This window comes from Camellia sinensis, chromosome 4 (assembly GCF_055761805.1).
Source record: "Camellia sinensis isolate YWXY chromosome 4, ASM5576180v1, whole genome shotgun sequence".
In the NCBI taxonomy this organism is placed as follows: Eukaryota; Viridiplantae; Streptophyta; class Magnoliopsida; order Ericales; family Theaceae; genus Camellia; species Camellia sinensis.
The window spans coordinates 158243535-158261137 of record NC_138964.1 but is presented as its reverse complement, the minus strand read 5'-3'; positions in this window follow the sequence as shown (position 1 = coordinate 158261137).

Genomic DNA, 17603 nt, shown 5'->3' with positions numbered 1-17603 from the left:
TAGATGTTTTTTGAGCTTAGATCTGTTGAAAATGTTGTTGTTGTTGATGATGTTGATGAATTCTGTATTTTCTAGAACTGCTTTTTTTTTTTTTGGCCGAAAATTTTCGGGGTCGGGAAAACCCGATCCCCGTTTGGGGGCAGGGCCGGGGGTGGTAATAGGTTCTCCGTCGGGGATCGGGACCGGGGGAATTTTCACCATCAGGAATCAGGGACGGGGAGTGTGATCCCCAGCCCAGGCCGTTGCCATTCCTAATTAGGGTATTGTTTTCATCATATTCAATTCATTTTGGATCCTTGTATTTTTATTTTTTTATGTAAAAAAAAAAAATGAAAACATAGCATTTTTTTCATCATTTTTACGTTTTTATGATCTCAATTTTTTGACAAAGTCATAAAAATGTTATACAAAATTTTGAAAATACAAATGGGAAACAATTTTAATAATACAATAAAAAATAAAAATAAAAACCTAGATTTTATGTAATCTATAGTGATAGTTACTAAGGTGCCGTTTGGTAACACTTACGTTTTTAATTTTTTGTTTGTATTTACAAAAATTTAAAAAACTCAAATAAAAACTTGTTTGGTAAATTTTTGATTTATAAATCAGTGGTCTTAGTTTATAAATTTGGCCAAAAAATATAAATTAAAAAAATGTATTTCCGTTTTGAGTTTTTAGTTTTTTTTTTTTACCACCCAACACTAGCCATCACCCGCCACCATTTTCCACCACCGTCTTCCGCCACCACCACCCACCACTTACCCCCCACCACCACCTGCCACCACCACTCACTACCCACCTGCCACCACCACCCACCCCTCGTCACCACCACTACCACCACCCACCCCTCGCCGCCACCACCACTCACCACCCACTTGCCACCACCATCCACCTCCAGTCACCACCACCACCACCCACCACCCACCACCACCCACTCGCTACCACCCACAACCTACCACCCGCCACCGTCACCCACCCGCCATCTGCCATCCACCTACTACTACCACCCGCCACTCGCCACCACCACCACCACCACCTGCCACCACTACCCGCCACCACCCACTACCCGCCACCGTCACCCACCGTCACCCACCACCACCACCCACCCGCCACCATCCACCGTCACCACTTTCCACCACCGTCTTCTGCCACCACTTGCCACCACTTGTCATTTCTTATTCTTTTTTATATTTTTAAATTTTTTTTAAACATTTTATTAATTACCAAATGCGTTTATAGTTTATGTTTTTTTAAAAAAAATAAAAAATAAACAAAAATCAGTTCATAAAATTTTTATAAATATAAACTAAAAGCGTAAATGTTACCAACCAAACCCTAAACATTTCTTCCCATTACGAGACATATAAACACATCTAATCGTTTCAATTTTGATCACTTTTTCCATTTGGATGAGACTTGGGATTAAAATCTTTTGTGATTCAAAAGCTCAAGAATTGGCTATTGACTTTTTTTTTTTTTTATAAAAAAATAAAAATAATAATATAACAATTTATAGTAATTTTTTTATTATTTTAATTGACAAAAATATTAAAATCACATTCATCTTTGAAGCAAGTTTTTATGTGACCACGCGAGAATCAAGTGGAGCAGTTGGGAGAATGACAGGATAATTTATCCTCTCCAAACCACTCATTGACGATGGAAAATTGAATTAATTATTTTACAAACACAAAATTAATTATAAAATTAATTGCATAAAATAAATCTATACATAGACGTGACTACTCCACTCGCATTGCTCTAATTACATTTTACGTAATTGATTTTGTGATTAATTTTATATCCATAAAATTATTGAATTTGAATAAATAATTTTTTTTTCTTTTTATGGCTTTGAATAAGAATAATGCTTGGGACCCCTTTTGGGGGTCACCCCCTCACCCCTTTGCCACGTGGCAGGTGGTGATTGGAGGAGAAGGAAAAAAAAGAAAAAGAAAAAGAAAATGTAACCAATGAGAGAGAGGGGGTCAAAGGGGGTGGGAGAAAAGATGGATGAATCATTGTTGTTTGAATAAATGACTTGAGATGAGACACAACAAAGGCCACGACCCATAAGTGCAACACCCAAGAGCCCTCTTTTGGCTTGGACTTTTGTGATGAGGTGGTCCTTTCTGAAATGTCTTTTACCAAAAATCCAACTACAAACTTCTTCACTCATCCTGCTTTTCCAATGCACCAAACAGCCTTTTTGTTGTTTTGGAAAATTGATTTAAAATTATTACTTTACTGGGTCACAGTTTTTCAAAAATATTTTTCAAAAAATTCTATTTTTTTATTTTTTGTATTTTTTTATTTTTACTGAATTTTTTTAATATTTTAAGATTTTTTTTTTTACTTCTTAGACATACTTAACATAAATATACCTAAAAAGTAAAAAAAAAATTGAAAAAAACCTTTTAAAAATTCACTAAATATCAAAAATATTTTAAAAAATACGATAATTCAGTACATTTTTTATATTTTTATTAATTTTTTAAAATATTTTTTCACAAATTTTTTACTTTTTAGATGCATCTAAGTAAAGTGCATATAAAAAAAAAAAAATTGTTTAAAATTTTAAAAATATTCACTAAAAATAAAAAAAAAAAAAACGAAAAAACTCAATTTTTAAAAAACTTAATTCAAAAAACTCAAACCAAACACACAGATTATTTTTTGATTTTTTTTTTTACTTTTTTTAAAAATATATTAAAAAATAGAGAAGTGTCAAAATTTAACTTTCAATCAAATTCTCAAATTATGCCTTTGGCCTTTTGGCTTTCATTTTTCAAGAGAAATAAATGAATGGATATTTAGAAAGAGAAATCTTAGAGATCTACATTTTGAGACTTATAAAATTATTCACAATGATATAATAAGAAAGTTCGACCTTATATCATTAGATTTGTAATAAATTAAAAATTGACACTCGCTATATTACATCATTATAAGTGAAACTGTAAGAATTTTTTTTGGGTTAAAAGCATTTTCCTATTGGGAATCACTTTCGTTCCAATGTAAAAAGGGAAGTTTGGGAACCGGGATAGACTAGGCCCCATTCTTGACAAATTTTGCATGTGTCTCCAGCTGCATGGCAGGTGACATCCAAGTCTATTGTTCCCTTTGCACCATTCATACTTGCCAAAAATTCTATTTATTCAACAAATTTATTCAGAAAAATAATTTGAATTTGATATTTACAGACAATTAATTCATTCTGATTTTGATCTCGTAATAACAAATTTAAATTTAAACAGTAAATTTCACATTTGAGATAGTTTTTGGGTTAACATTTCTGAGTAAGTATCATTTTTTTCATACATGTCTTTTTATCTATTTTACTTGCCCCTAAAAGGTGGAGATTTAGTTTAAAATAGTAATAAAAAATAACACAAAAACTTCTCTGTAATTCAAATCTGTTATCCATTCAACTTAGATCCTATTTCTTTTTCTTTTTTTTTTGTGTTAATTTGTGATGTCATGTTAACTTTGATTCTTAATAGTTTAAGGTTTATTTATTTATTTATTTAAATTTTCAACAAAAATTCGATCATATTTGCTCTTCTCTTATGTGCTTAGCAACATGAGTGGCATTATTGAGCTATCATATTAGTGATTCTTTATTTTGATTTTATAATTTCATTAACATTTATTTATTTTTTAATTTACTTGTTGAGATCTATCAAATAAAATCATATTGAATATGAAATTACAAAAATAAAAATTTACAATTTCTGCATTCACGAGCTATGAAACTTTACAAATTTTCAAAATTTTGAGAATTTCTTAGTTGTGCAGTGAAAATTTTCTCCTGTTTTTAAAAAAAATTATAAATTTTACAATTCCTAGACGATAATGTCATGTCAAATTCATAAATTGAAAGGCAACCATGAGTTAAAATTTACAGAGGTATAAGAACACAACACCAATTAGTGTGTTTGGTTTTAATTTTCTGAATTTAATTTTCTAAAAATTGATATATTTTTTTCGTGTTTTTTTTTTAGTTTTTAGTGAATCTTTTTTAAAATTTTAAGCAATTTTTTTACTTTTTTTATATGTACCTTACTTAGATATATTTAAATAGTAAAATATTTATGAAAAAATATTTTAAAAAATTAATAAATACAAAAAATATAAAAAAATACACTGAATTTTTGTTTTGTTTTTTTTGTAATTTTTGGTATTTAGTGAATTTTTTAAATATTTTTTTTATAAATATTATATTTTTTAAGTGTATTTATGTTAGAGGTATCTAATTTTTTTTTTAAAAATATTGATTAAAATATTTTAAAAAATCATTGAAAACATTAAAATACGGAAAACAAAAAAATAAATTTTTTTGAAAATTACTTTCTAAAAACCAAAACTAAACAAGCTGAATGGTATCTGATTCAATTCAATCCATTTTATTTTATTTTTTACAATCGATACTAGAAAAAAAGAAAAAAGACAAAAAAAAAAAAGGGGGCCTAATCACACAACAGTAAGAATTAAACATGGTACTTATTCAATTCAATCCAATTCAGTTCATTTTATTTTTTACAATCCATACGAAAGAAAATGGAGAAGTGTTGTAATGATGATGCATCAATAAAAATCAAACCTGGTCTTACCTACTAGGGTTATATGACTCTATTTGAATAGTATTCAGCATGTTTAGTTTCAGTTTTTTAAAAATTGAGCTTTTTATTTTTTATTTTTTTTTTGTTTTTAGTGAATATTTTTAAAATTTTAAGTAATTTTTTAAAATTTTTAAATGCACCTTATTTAAATGTATCTAAATAGTAAAATATTTATGAAAAAATATTTTAAAAAATTAATAAATACACAAAAATATAAAAAAATGTAATGAATTTTTGTATTTATTTTATATTTTTGTATAAAAAAAATTTACAAATATTATATTTTTTAAGTGTATTTTTGTTAAGTGCATGTAAAAATTAAAAAAATTACTTAAAATATTAAAAAAATTTAATAAAAATAAAAAAATACGAAAAATGAAAAAATAATTTTTTTTAAAAAGTAAATTTTAAAAACTGAAACAAAAAAAAAAAAAGTAATTAATACTTGGACTCATTCTGAACAGTACTAGAAGTACACTTTAAAAGAGGACACCATTATCTCCTGTCCTTCAAATGGACTAAACAGTCAGTGTGGGCCTTTATAGTGTCTACTTTAGTTTATTTAAAAAAAATTTAAGTAGATTATTTATATATATAAAATAAATAAATAAATAACAGGTCATAAGAAAATAATTGTTCACATAATCGCGTCATATTTGTGCTATAGTATATTTTTAAAATCATTCTTATCATTTATTTATTACAAAACAAATATTATGAAATTATATGAGTATTTTTTCTTGTGAATGGTATATACATAAAGAGAAATTTTTGTATGCGGATAGGGTATCACGTGGCACTACCTTCTACTAATCACAAATGTATATGTCTGTTATTGTTCCCCAAACACTCGATATAAATGTAGTGGGCCCTATTGTCAAAACTAATCACAATAATAAAAGATATTACATGATATGTACTGTATCCGCATACAAAAATTTCTCATACAGAAGAGGCCAAAAAATGAACGAAACAAATCCCTTGATAAGCCCATTGGAAGGACTGGTCCAGAGGTTCTTTGGTTCGAAGACATGCTGTAATAAAATTTTCTTAATAGTGAATGTGAGATGCAATAATAAAATTTCAAAATTTGAGATAGAACCCACTTCAATAATAAAGAGGTACTACATAAATGTATAAAAATAGGGAGCAGTTTGCCTCCCATCCTTAATCAGATTAGACGGTGTTGTTCGATCGTGGAAACCCATCACGGGTCCCGTTTTGATAATTCGAATCGTTCAATGTGTAAAATTCGTCGAGTACTATATGCATGTAAAAAATCATGTTGATCGAATATCGAAAGCTATCTCATCTTATCAGTTTTTTGTCAACCGTTATTTGTTTACCGTCTATTTTTTTATACAAAACTGATTTGATCACATAGCTATCAATATCCAATCAATATGATTTTTTACAGGCATATAGTACTCGACGAGTTCTATACATCATACAGTTTGGATTATCAAAACGGGACCTGTGATGCGCTCCACGAGACGAACAGAGCCGTCCAATCTAATTAAGACCTGGAGGCAAGCTGCTCTCTAAAAAGATAAACGTTAATTAATATGCTAATTAATATACCAACTAAAACATAAGATATATATATATATATATTTCACCACTTGACATGAGTCCAACCTCATATTGTTATCTAATTGATCACTATTGTACTCTTTTTTTGAAATTTGTATGTCATTACTCTAGTACATAGAAAGCAAAAGAGAGAACAATAAAACAAAGATACACAGAGATAGAAATCAGTACACTTTGCCACCACATGTGAAATTTTTGGCGCTTATTTTGACAATGGTTAAAAGTCAGTTTTTTTATTTTTTTATTTTTTTAGATCATATTATTTTTTTATTTTTTTGTATATATTTTTAAAAAATTTAAAAAATTAATTTTTAACTTACTTCCCAAAGTATGAGACAAATTTTGTGAGATATTGGCCTCGTTTGAGAAGTGACTATTTTAGTAGGCTATTTTAATTTTTGGTTATTTTATTAGGTTAAAATTTTTATATTTGGAAAGATAATTGAATTTTTTTTGTAGTTGGATGTGATGTTTGTAAAAGAAAAAGTGAAATGATTATGAGTTTGATGTGATATTTTGTCTTATTAACTATTTTAGCCTATTTTATCTTTTTGTGATTTTTAGCCTAAACTAACTTATTTTTTTTCTTTCCAAACACCCTCATTGACAAAATCTTAAAAATCACTACATATAATTCAAAAATAAATGCATGACTGTGTACACAGGCAATATTAATACCCCTACCTACAAATTACATGCACATGAATGCTACATGCCAGAGTAGAACCTCATTATGTGGCGTTTTAAGAAGTTGATAAAAAAATAATTTTTTAATTTTTTGTGATTTTTTTATATAAAAAAATAGAGAGGCGATGTGATATAAAAAAGTCAAAAAACTGACTTTTTACCTGTTTACCAAAACACCCCTATGTAGCCAATCATGTTGGGATCAAGAATTAAAAAAAAAATAAAGTTGAAAGTATCAACCAAAAAAAAAAAAACAAAAAAGTATGATCTAAATTCAACATTTAGGTAAAATTCACATATAAAATGAATTTGAATCATATATTTTTTAAAACTATTTTTGTATGTCTAATTTCTTAGTGCTTAACATTTCTCTTACAGATCCATATTGATTGAATTTTACTAATGAAGTGGTCCTCTATTGCTCCTATGTTTTCTAAAGTGTGGACACAGGAGAAAGATTTCACCTACCCAAAAAAAGAGAAAGATTTCATAACACTATTGCTATTACCACCGGTCTAAATTATTTAGACACTCAAATTCCTAAATTTTCTTTTATTACAATTACACCTTAAAGTAAAATTACATTGAAAGATATCATTTAATAGAACACTTACCTATTAAATAAGAATTAACACTATACAATATTGTACACCCACCCCAAACCGTACCCCTACCCTTACCTCCAGCTATACGTATTCCATCTTTTTAAACCCTGAACCTGTTACTCTTCATAATTAACTAACATAAACCCTAAACTTATTACTCTTCGTAACCATCTTAAACCTTGAATGCATCATCTTCATCACTATCATAAACCTTCCTAAACCAGAAAACCCTTTTCAAGTCCAACGTATTACTTTTCATCAATTATTTCACCTTGTAAAGCAATGGAGAATGATGACAATAATTCTCATGAGGCTGGCATTTCATTGGTAAGTTTATTTGTTTTACATTAACATTTTCAGTTGTTTTTCAATCATTGTTGTTTTGTTCGAGCTGCTTGATACTGGTTTGCCAACTATTAAGATTATGTTCGGTAACACAGTACTGAAAACAAACATTTAATTTAATATATGGGTTCTGAACAATAATGCAAACAGTTGATACTAATATACCAAATGATTTAATTTTTGTATCTTCAACACCAGATTGTGTTTTTCGTAAGGGTTTTTTTTTTCCTCTAAAACTCCATTTTATGTCGAAATAATCTAAAAAACAAAAATGTGATAGGATGAAAAAAGGCAATGATGTCGATAAGATAGGGAGTCGATAATTACCTGGGAGGAATTTCCAATGAGTTTTTTTGCAATGGTGGATAGGTATTTTCGATGAGTTTTTCCTACGGTATTCTTTGAACACAGTCGAGTCAATTCCTCCTTTCGTTGAGAGTTGACAGAAATTTAAATGATGAACCATTGATGCAATATTCTTCACTAAGGCAATGATGTTTACTGATGCAATGATCGTCGGTGTTCTTTTTAGCATAAGATGGACGGTCATCAAAAGGAAAAAAGGAAAGTGTGTGCAAAATTAAGTGGGTGTGCCTTGAGTATGATAATATTATGAATATAGATAAATTTGAAATTAAATAAACTGTTTAAAAAAATCTTATTAAAATTTAAAATTTAAGATTGGGACTCAAAAAAATGAGAATCCGAACAATTTAAGCAGAACTATTTTGCACATGAGTACTGCAAATCTTACTTGTTTAGTAAAGAAAGAGAAATGCTGGAGACCCCCGCTCCAGGGCACCCCCAGCACCCCCACCTCCACGTGGGGGGCTGCTTGTGGCTGAAAACCAAAAAAAAAAAAAAAAAAAAACAGTTTTTTGGACTAATCAAAAGGGACCCCTAGTACCCCCACTGGGGGTCTCATGCATTTTCCGTAAAGAAAAATAGTGAAAATTGTTGGGAAACTAGGAAGCTCATGAACACGTGGCAACAGTGTCCATCCATAGGGGAGTAGCTAAAGAGTCCACAATGGCATTGTCCCTGTTTGGTGCAACTTAAAAGCTGCTTATTTTAGCTTTTAACTTAATTTAAGTTATTTTGATGTGTTTGATTTAATTTAACAATACAGCTTATAGCTTTTTATAAGTCAAAAATCAACTTATTCTTTGAGTGGGGAAGGAGATGCTTAATTTATAAGTCAGAAATCAACTTATGTTCATAGTTATAAGCTATAAGCTGTTAAGGTATAAGTTACAAGCACTTTCCCACAGTTCTACTAAACAGGGCCATTATCATGACCAAATCTATCTATCAATATACTATTATATTCGTAAAATATTGTTATTTTATTAAGATTAAAAGTTATAATTTTTTTTTGTTTAATTTTTATTAATATGTGTACAGTGTAACAATATGATTGGTTTATAAATTAATTTTATGTTATTAAAATAAAATTCTAAATTTAAATTTTTCCTTAAATTATATTACCATAATTGGAATAAGATCAATATTCATTCCTTAATTTATGCATCATTTATTAAATTTTAAAATAAAATTAAAGATTTAAATTCTTCTTTAAATTATGTTATTACAATTAGAATGAAATTAATATTCACATGTATCATAATATTATTGGTCTAAACATAATATGTTATTAAATATATGTGATCAAATTATTAATCGCTATTAAAAGTTTATATTCTTATTTTTTTTTTCATTTTGAATTTTAAATTTTGTAAATTTTTTTATATTCTTCTAAACTATAAGAACTTGAACAATAATTTTTTTAATACAAATACATTAAGAAAATGAAATGATTTTTTTAACACTTGCCAAACATGATGGATTCTATTAATTTTTTTTTATTTCAATTGTCAATTAAACAAATTAAAATAAAAAAATAATTTTTTTAGCTTAAATAGTTACAAAATGACTTTTGCTAAAATCAAATAGAAATAAATATTATTTTCTATTAAAAGTGATGTCTGGCAAAACTTAATTTTTTTATATAATAAAAACATAGGGGTTACGCGTAATAATTTATTATTGTGGCAATACTACAAATCCACACTTTCACCCACAATGATGTGACAATGGAGGTGGGCATCATGTCATTGAGTGTATAGCAAATCAAGAGTTTACACATATGATACCACCACATCATTATGGGTACAATTATGGGTGCTTTTTTGTAGGTATCAAACATTTTCATTATTGTTCATCTAGATCTTTTTTAGCACTTAGGAAACATGGTGGTTCCTATTAATTTTTTCAATAATGACTTGGACCCTCACAAGGGGCACCCCCACGACCCTCTCTCTCTCTGATTGGCCAGCTTTTTTTTTTTTTGCTTCTCCTCCAATCACCAGCCTCCACGTGTGCGTATGGGTGGTGGGGGTGGTGATTGGAGGGGGTTTCAATCACTTTCCTAATTTTTTTTTTAATCTCAATTGTCAATTAAACAAACTAAAATAAAAAATGAATTTTTTTTGGCTCAAATTGTCAAAAAGTGACTTTTGCTAACCCATTATAAAATGTAATTTTTTTAATATCAACTTATTTGATGATCTCTTTCTAAAAAGTATATTTTTTAAACATAATAAAAAAAATCTATTGAAAAAAATTAAGCATATTGCTTTTGCTTTTGTTCATTAATATTAAATTTTTAATTAATCTTATTTATTCTTAAAAAAAATTACCAAATAATTTTATATATTTATATATACAATTTTATTTCGATTGCTTAGGATATTTGGTGTCTCTGTCTAAGTCCACTCAAATTTATTCAAATTTTTGAATTTTATATAGGCTCTCACTAAATTAAAAATTGTGTTGCACAATCTTTAAAAAAATTTCAAGTTTGACTCGAGTTGCTTGAGTTGAACTTGCCCAAGTTTACAACTCTAACAAGGGAATTGAAAGTTATATGATTAAAGTTGTGACAAATTAAAAACTGATACATGAATTGTGATAAAATTATGAAACTTAAATTGGAAGTTTCAATATTTTTTTGTTTTCATAATTTACATATAAAAATCTAACTATTTACATTATTTTATATAAAAATATATATATTTTTTTTTTCACATACCGTGAGTAGCATGGGTTTCACTTAGTATATATTATTTGAAATTTATACTCACATAAAAACTTAAGTTTGTAAATGATGAGTCTATATCCAATATGTATTACCCTTTTTTAATTATTATATGAAACTCTCTGCCTGGTGTTAGTGATTTATGACACTTTATATAGAAATTAGGGAGACATAAACACAAAAGAATAAGTCCACAAAAATGATAGATAAATCACATGTATACATAAATAATACAAGATTTACGTGATTCACTTTAAACTGAAATTATGTCCATAGCTATCGCTATTTCACTTATGATAAAAAAAAAAAAAAAAAAAAAATACAGAGATGGACACTCACCGCTTAACTATTCATACGAAGAATTAGAACAATGGGTCACAAATGCAAAATGTCAAAAAGACTCTTAGGGGTTGTTTGGGATGACCTAAATAAGTGTACTTTTTATCTTTTTACGAAAAGATGTGTAGAAAAGTAGAGAAGTGATATGATAAAAAAAAATAAAAAGATAGATTATATTGAAATTATCAAACTTGACCTTAGTCTAATTTGTAAGAGAGAAGTGTTTGACACTAACAACATCGAATAAATAAAAAAAAAATAAAAATAAAAAGGAAATTGAACACAAGATTGCAATTATAATAAGCATTTCACCAAATCCCAAGCGCATTAATAACATGTGGCAATTTAACATCTTGACGAGGCACCATGCCTCGAACATAACACGAGTAGTGGACAAAAAACAATACTCAAGAGATGCTTTATAAGTACACCATCTTAGTCATTTTCTAAATGGTCCTCACTTACCCTCATTAGTTAGGCATGTGACGTGGGTGAACTATTAAGGACATTCCTTCTCCATATGGTCAATAATTTGTGCCATGAAACAAGTTTTGACATTAATTGATGTACTTTTTTTTAGGTAGTAGTGGCCCAGACCAATTTTTCCCCCAATAATGTGCTTATAAACCTTTTTGTCGTCTTGCACAATCAATACCTATCATATTAATTGTCTTTTAATTTTGTTTTTTCTATTTCCTACAAAAGATCGATTTTTCTTTCTTTCCTTTTTTTTCTTCTTTTTTCCCCTGGGGTGTTTAATTTTACTTCCATCTCTTAAATTAGTGTTTTTGTATTTCATCCTTAAGCTACTAATTTTATCTATTTAGTTTATAAAGTTTCTAATTTCAATATGTTCCAATTAGAGATGGTTGTCTAAATCAATAATTGTTAAAGCCTAATCGATAGACAAAAATATCATTTCAAAATTTGAACGGTTTAAATTACACAACTAAATACTCATTTTTTTTATTCACACTTATATTAACCAACTTATATCTCACAACTACCCACCTCTGATTTCAAAATAGTAATAAAAAAATAATTATTTGATTGTATGCTTTAAGTTATTCAAATTATAAAATTATCATTTTACCCATTAAGTTAAGTTTCCACCATTATTGATTTGGTTGAACTGTCTCCAATTGGACCATATGAGCTAAAATAAGAAATTTAGATAGATTTGACTCTTTAAGAATGAAATAGAAAAAATAATAATAATTTAGGGATTAAGGTAAAATTGAAACTTTTTTTTTCTTCTTTAGCATAAGAAATGGACTAAAAATGTTTTTCTATGTATTTAATATACTTGCAATAATTGATTTTTTTTTTCTCTTTATTTTTCATAATTGTTGATGAAAGTCATCCAATGCAAGAATTGATGGGCCATGAATATTTCCATTTTTTCAGCTTATAATGGCATAATTCTATTTTATTTATTTATTATTTTTATTTCAACAAATCAAACACTGTTAAAAATCAAAACTTCATTTTAATCAATCCAACACAGTTAAATTTTGAAAAAGGAGAAGTTATTGGTTGGTTTTTGAGTATTGTTCCACACCATTCATTGAGGGGCAAGTATCACATAATCTGCTAAAAGAAGATAAAAAGATGGTGAATCCTACTGATTCAATCAATAACAAATTACAGCACCGCACCAACTTATCCTAAGAACAAATAATAATTTTCCTTGAAAACAACCTTTCAATGTCCTGCAATGGGGCTTTTCAAGGCAGCCTTTACCATTAGGGTCGCAAACTCGAATTCGGCTCGTTTACTTATCGAACTCGTTTATTGAGTTTGAGCTCAGCTCAACTCGGCTCGATAATGTTTTTTTAACATTGGCCCTGTTTGGTAGAGCTGTGGGAAAGTGCTTATAGCTTATGCCTAAACAGCTTATAGCTTATAACTTTCAGCTTAAGCTGATTTCCAGCTTAAGCTGATTTCCAGCTTATTCTTAAAGCATCTCCTGCCCCACTTAAAGAATAAGCTGTTTTCTGACTTCCACAAAGCTATAAGCTATAAGCTATAAGCTAAACCAAACACATCAAAATAGCTTAAATTAAGCTGAAAGCTGAAATAAGCTGAAATTAAGCTGTACCAAACAGGGCCATTATTTACGTAAAAATATTTATATATTATTTAATATATAAATAATATATTTATTATATAATTTAAATAAAAATAAATGAACCAAACTTGACGAACCAAACTCATGCAAGCTCGAACTCAGTTCGTTTAGTAAACGAACCTAATATTTGAACTCAAATTTAACTCGTTCACTAAACGAACCAAGCCCTTAATGAACCAAGCCAAGCTTGTTAGTGAACAAATTGATTCATTTGCATTAAAGAGTCAACTACCCCCAATGTTAAATGCAGTAGGTAAATCCCAATCCCCATTTTTCTACTTCCTCCACATCCTATTACCCTTTAAATTAGGATACCTGACACATCCCAACCTTTACCATTCCATTGAAACAATATAGTAATACTAGGAGTTGGTATAGACCGTTCAGACTGTGTTTGGTAAGTGGGTTTATAGGTTTTTTTGATTATTTTAACCATAAGAAATAAAATAGGTTATTTTAGTTATAACAAACAAAACATCACATCCAACTCATAATCATTACATTCTTCTCTCACAAAAAACTCAAAAAAGTCAAAAAATCAAAAAGTCCTTACAAAACCAAACTTTTAAGTCCAGGCTAAAATAGTCAAAAAAGTCAAAAGGCCAACCCACTTTTCAAACGGAGGCTCAGTCTATTCAATTCAATTCTATTTTTTTAAAGTTTGAGAATATTATTTTAACTTATAAAATTGGATTGAGCTGATATTTTCAACCCAATTCATTATAATAGCATACATTAGTTTAAAAATATAATACTCTTGAATTTAAAACCATAGAATATCGCTAATTTTTGTATTAGTAAACATAAATTTCATACAAAGTTTTAAAGGTGTCAAGGTTTTTTTTTTTATCGTTAAATGAAAAAACTTCTCCAAAACAAGAAATTAATTCCCAACAATCCCTCTTAAATTATATGAATTAATTAAATTAAAAAAGCATATCATAAACTTTAATTAAAAATGTGAGAATTTACAATTCACCTAAAAACTTTAAGTGCCTTGATTGCAACAATGATGATATGGGAAAACTAGTACCACGTGGGTCATTTCATTATTGGGGGTGACCACAAAGACACATCAAACTCAAATGATTTTTGAACTGTCATGCAATTTATACATTATAGGGCAAATTACAATTACACTCTTTAAAGTTAGAATTTAATACATATTATTTTTGATGTTTAGAAAATTATAATAATACACTCTTTTTTTTTTTTTTTACTTTGATTTACTTTCTCTTTTTTTTCTTTTTCCTTTACTTTTTTTTTAATATAATTTCTTTTATTTTTCTATTAAGAGTTGTTATTTTTTATATAAGTAAGGGAATTTGTGAAATAAGACTATTAATCATAGGAATGGAAATATAATTTTCAAAACGTTAGAAAATGAGTAGTAATTAGACCAAATCTCAAGGACTGTCAATGTAATTTACCCTACACTATATTATAGCCTTTCTTAGTCATGCATACACCTCATGCATCCATACATGCAAATCCCTTCTATAAGATGCATTTTCGTAATACATGTTGCTTATTTTTATGACAAATATTAAGATAAATTATATTTTGTGTTTTTTATAGTTAGTTATTTTTTTTATTTTATCTCCTCATGTTTACCTTTTTTCCAATTCACACCTAAATCTAACTTATGTCTAAAATTAAACAAAAAATGGCGTATTAACTGCTATGTAAAAATATTTTATTATATACAACTCACATCTTTAGCACAAACTCAAATCTTAATGTGATAACATATTTGTTATGTCATGTAACAACTAACCTGATATTTTTTTAATCAATTTTGAACATAAATTAACTTTAATAGTAAATTAAAAAAAAAAATTGAAACATAAAGAATCAAAGTGATAAAAAAAAATCCAAGGTCAAAATACGAAAATGGCCAAACATAAAAAGGTAAAGTATAATTTACTCATAAATATTGTGTAATATTATGATCAAGTTATGATAATTTATAATTCAAAAATGAAATTACGTATTTTTGTAATAATCTTATACAATTTTCATTGGGACAATTTTTAACTACAAAATGTGTAATATCTACTACTATTTTAATAGTCTGAAGAGCACAGTTTTTTGTGTCTCAAAAATCTCCGCCCAAAGTTATTAAACATCACACAACAACCTACATTTACTGAACAACCAAATATCTTCCGGAATTCAATACCTTCAAACATCATAATATGATTATTTTTTTAATAATTCTACTATTTTTTTACTTTTCTTCTACATCTGCAAACATCATAATATGATTATTTTTTTTTAATAATTTTACTACTTTTCTATTATTCCGAAAATACCCTCTTTATAATTAGATTTAAATAAAACAACAAACATGAAGTATTGTCACATTTGAATAGAAAGGCATGTACAAATCGTTACTTCCATCTGTGTACTACTATAACAAGAGAGTGGCTCATTTGTAGTTTACCAAAAATTAGACTGCCCAATCTTGTAAATGAGATGATGCTACTTCATCAGTTTGTCTATTTAACGGTTCAGATTTCATTGAATAAAAAAACAATGGTTTTACCTCTCGTATGCATCATGTTCGACAATGTCTCTCCCCGTCGTTGCCCTTTCTTCACTCACCCATGGCCAGCGCAATATCGTTTCTTGCCATACACCCATTCCTCACCCATTTCACCAAATTAAAAAAAAAAAAAACCTTTGTTGAATATGAACAGAGAAAATAATTGAAGGTATGAATGATTGCACCAGAGCATGGGTTGCAAATTAGTTGGTAAGAGCTTGGTTAATACTTGATAAGATTACCTAGAAAATGGTGGTCACAACGTGCATCAGAAATTGCAGAAGAAAAATGTATCAACTAATTGCCTTCGACAATGGTTGGAATTCATATCTCAAGTAAAGCTGAGATGTCTTGATAGGTTGCGACAACGACATGGTTGTGAGTGAGGGAAGAGGAAGTTGTGTAAGAGAGAAAGGTGATTTATCAATAGGAAAGGGTTGTCGTAAGGTTCAGATGTGATGGTATTGACATCGTCATCCGATTCAAGAGCTGATACTGCAAGTATCAACAAGCAGTAGCTCCTTGGCGTGACTGGTTGGAGAGTTTCTCAAATGCTCCTCAAAAAATTGGATTTGAGATGGGTTTCAAGTTCGCCTTAAACCACAGTATGGTAACTACCTCCGCGAAAAATATTCATTTATTTAAAAAGTGAATGAGAAATTAAACTCCCAAATCTAATCATTTACAAATATATAATTTATTCTATAATTATATTGAAATTCAAAATTTAAATTTATTTATGGTTACCAAAAAAATTGAAAGCTTCTTTTTCTTTTATTTATTCATTGTATTTATTTATTTTTAAAGTTAGTTTGATGTTTGAGTTTCAAACCAAATATTGTTTGATTAATATATTATTTTCAATTGAATGTCTTTATTTATATATTAAATTGACCCAAAAAAATATGGTTACTATTTATATATGTGTATATATATATATATATATATATATATATAATCTAAAAGGAATTAAATTTGTACTTAACCCAGTGCACCAGTTACAACTTACAATCGGCATGCTTTTATTTATCCAAAAAAAAGCATGCAGAGTTTGACATATAAACAAATTCTGCCTCCAAGACAAATTCTTTTCATTCTCTCTTTGTGGTTCGATACCGTTGCATAAAAAAATTTATTATTATTTTCTATTTTCTATTTGGATACACATATTACTTACAATAATAAAAGGGATAAATCAAATGATGGGCAAATATCATTACTAGAACTTAATGGTGCAAAACTAACTCCATTTCATTAATTCTATGATAAATTTTAACATATAAGTACTTGAGAGGGTAATTTATATCTAAATTGGGCCGAACTGGGTAATGCGCCGGTGTGGGCCATAGTAAGAAGGGTTGAGTAAAAAAAGCCTTGACGTTAGCCTGGTCCGAGAAAACCTTGAAGTTAGTCCGGTCCAAGAGAGCTTTGCAGTTAGCTTGGTCATAGCGTACTGTGGCTAGCTCGGCTAGAACCTTGTTATTTGCTAGCTCGGTCTAAGCACGCCATGGGTTGTACAGGAAAAACCGAGGTAAGAGCAGTGAAAGAAAGAACCGAACTAGATAGTTCGGTCTACTCTGCGGCTTAGCATAACCATGCTTACCTCGGTCATATTGGAATCCGACCATGGTAA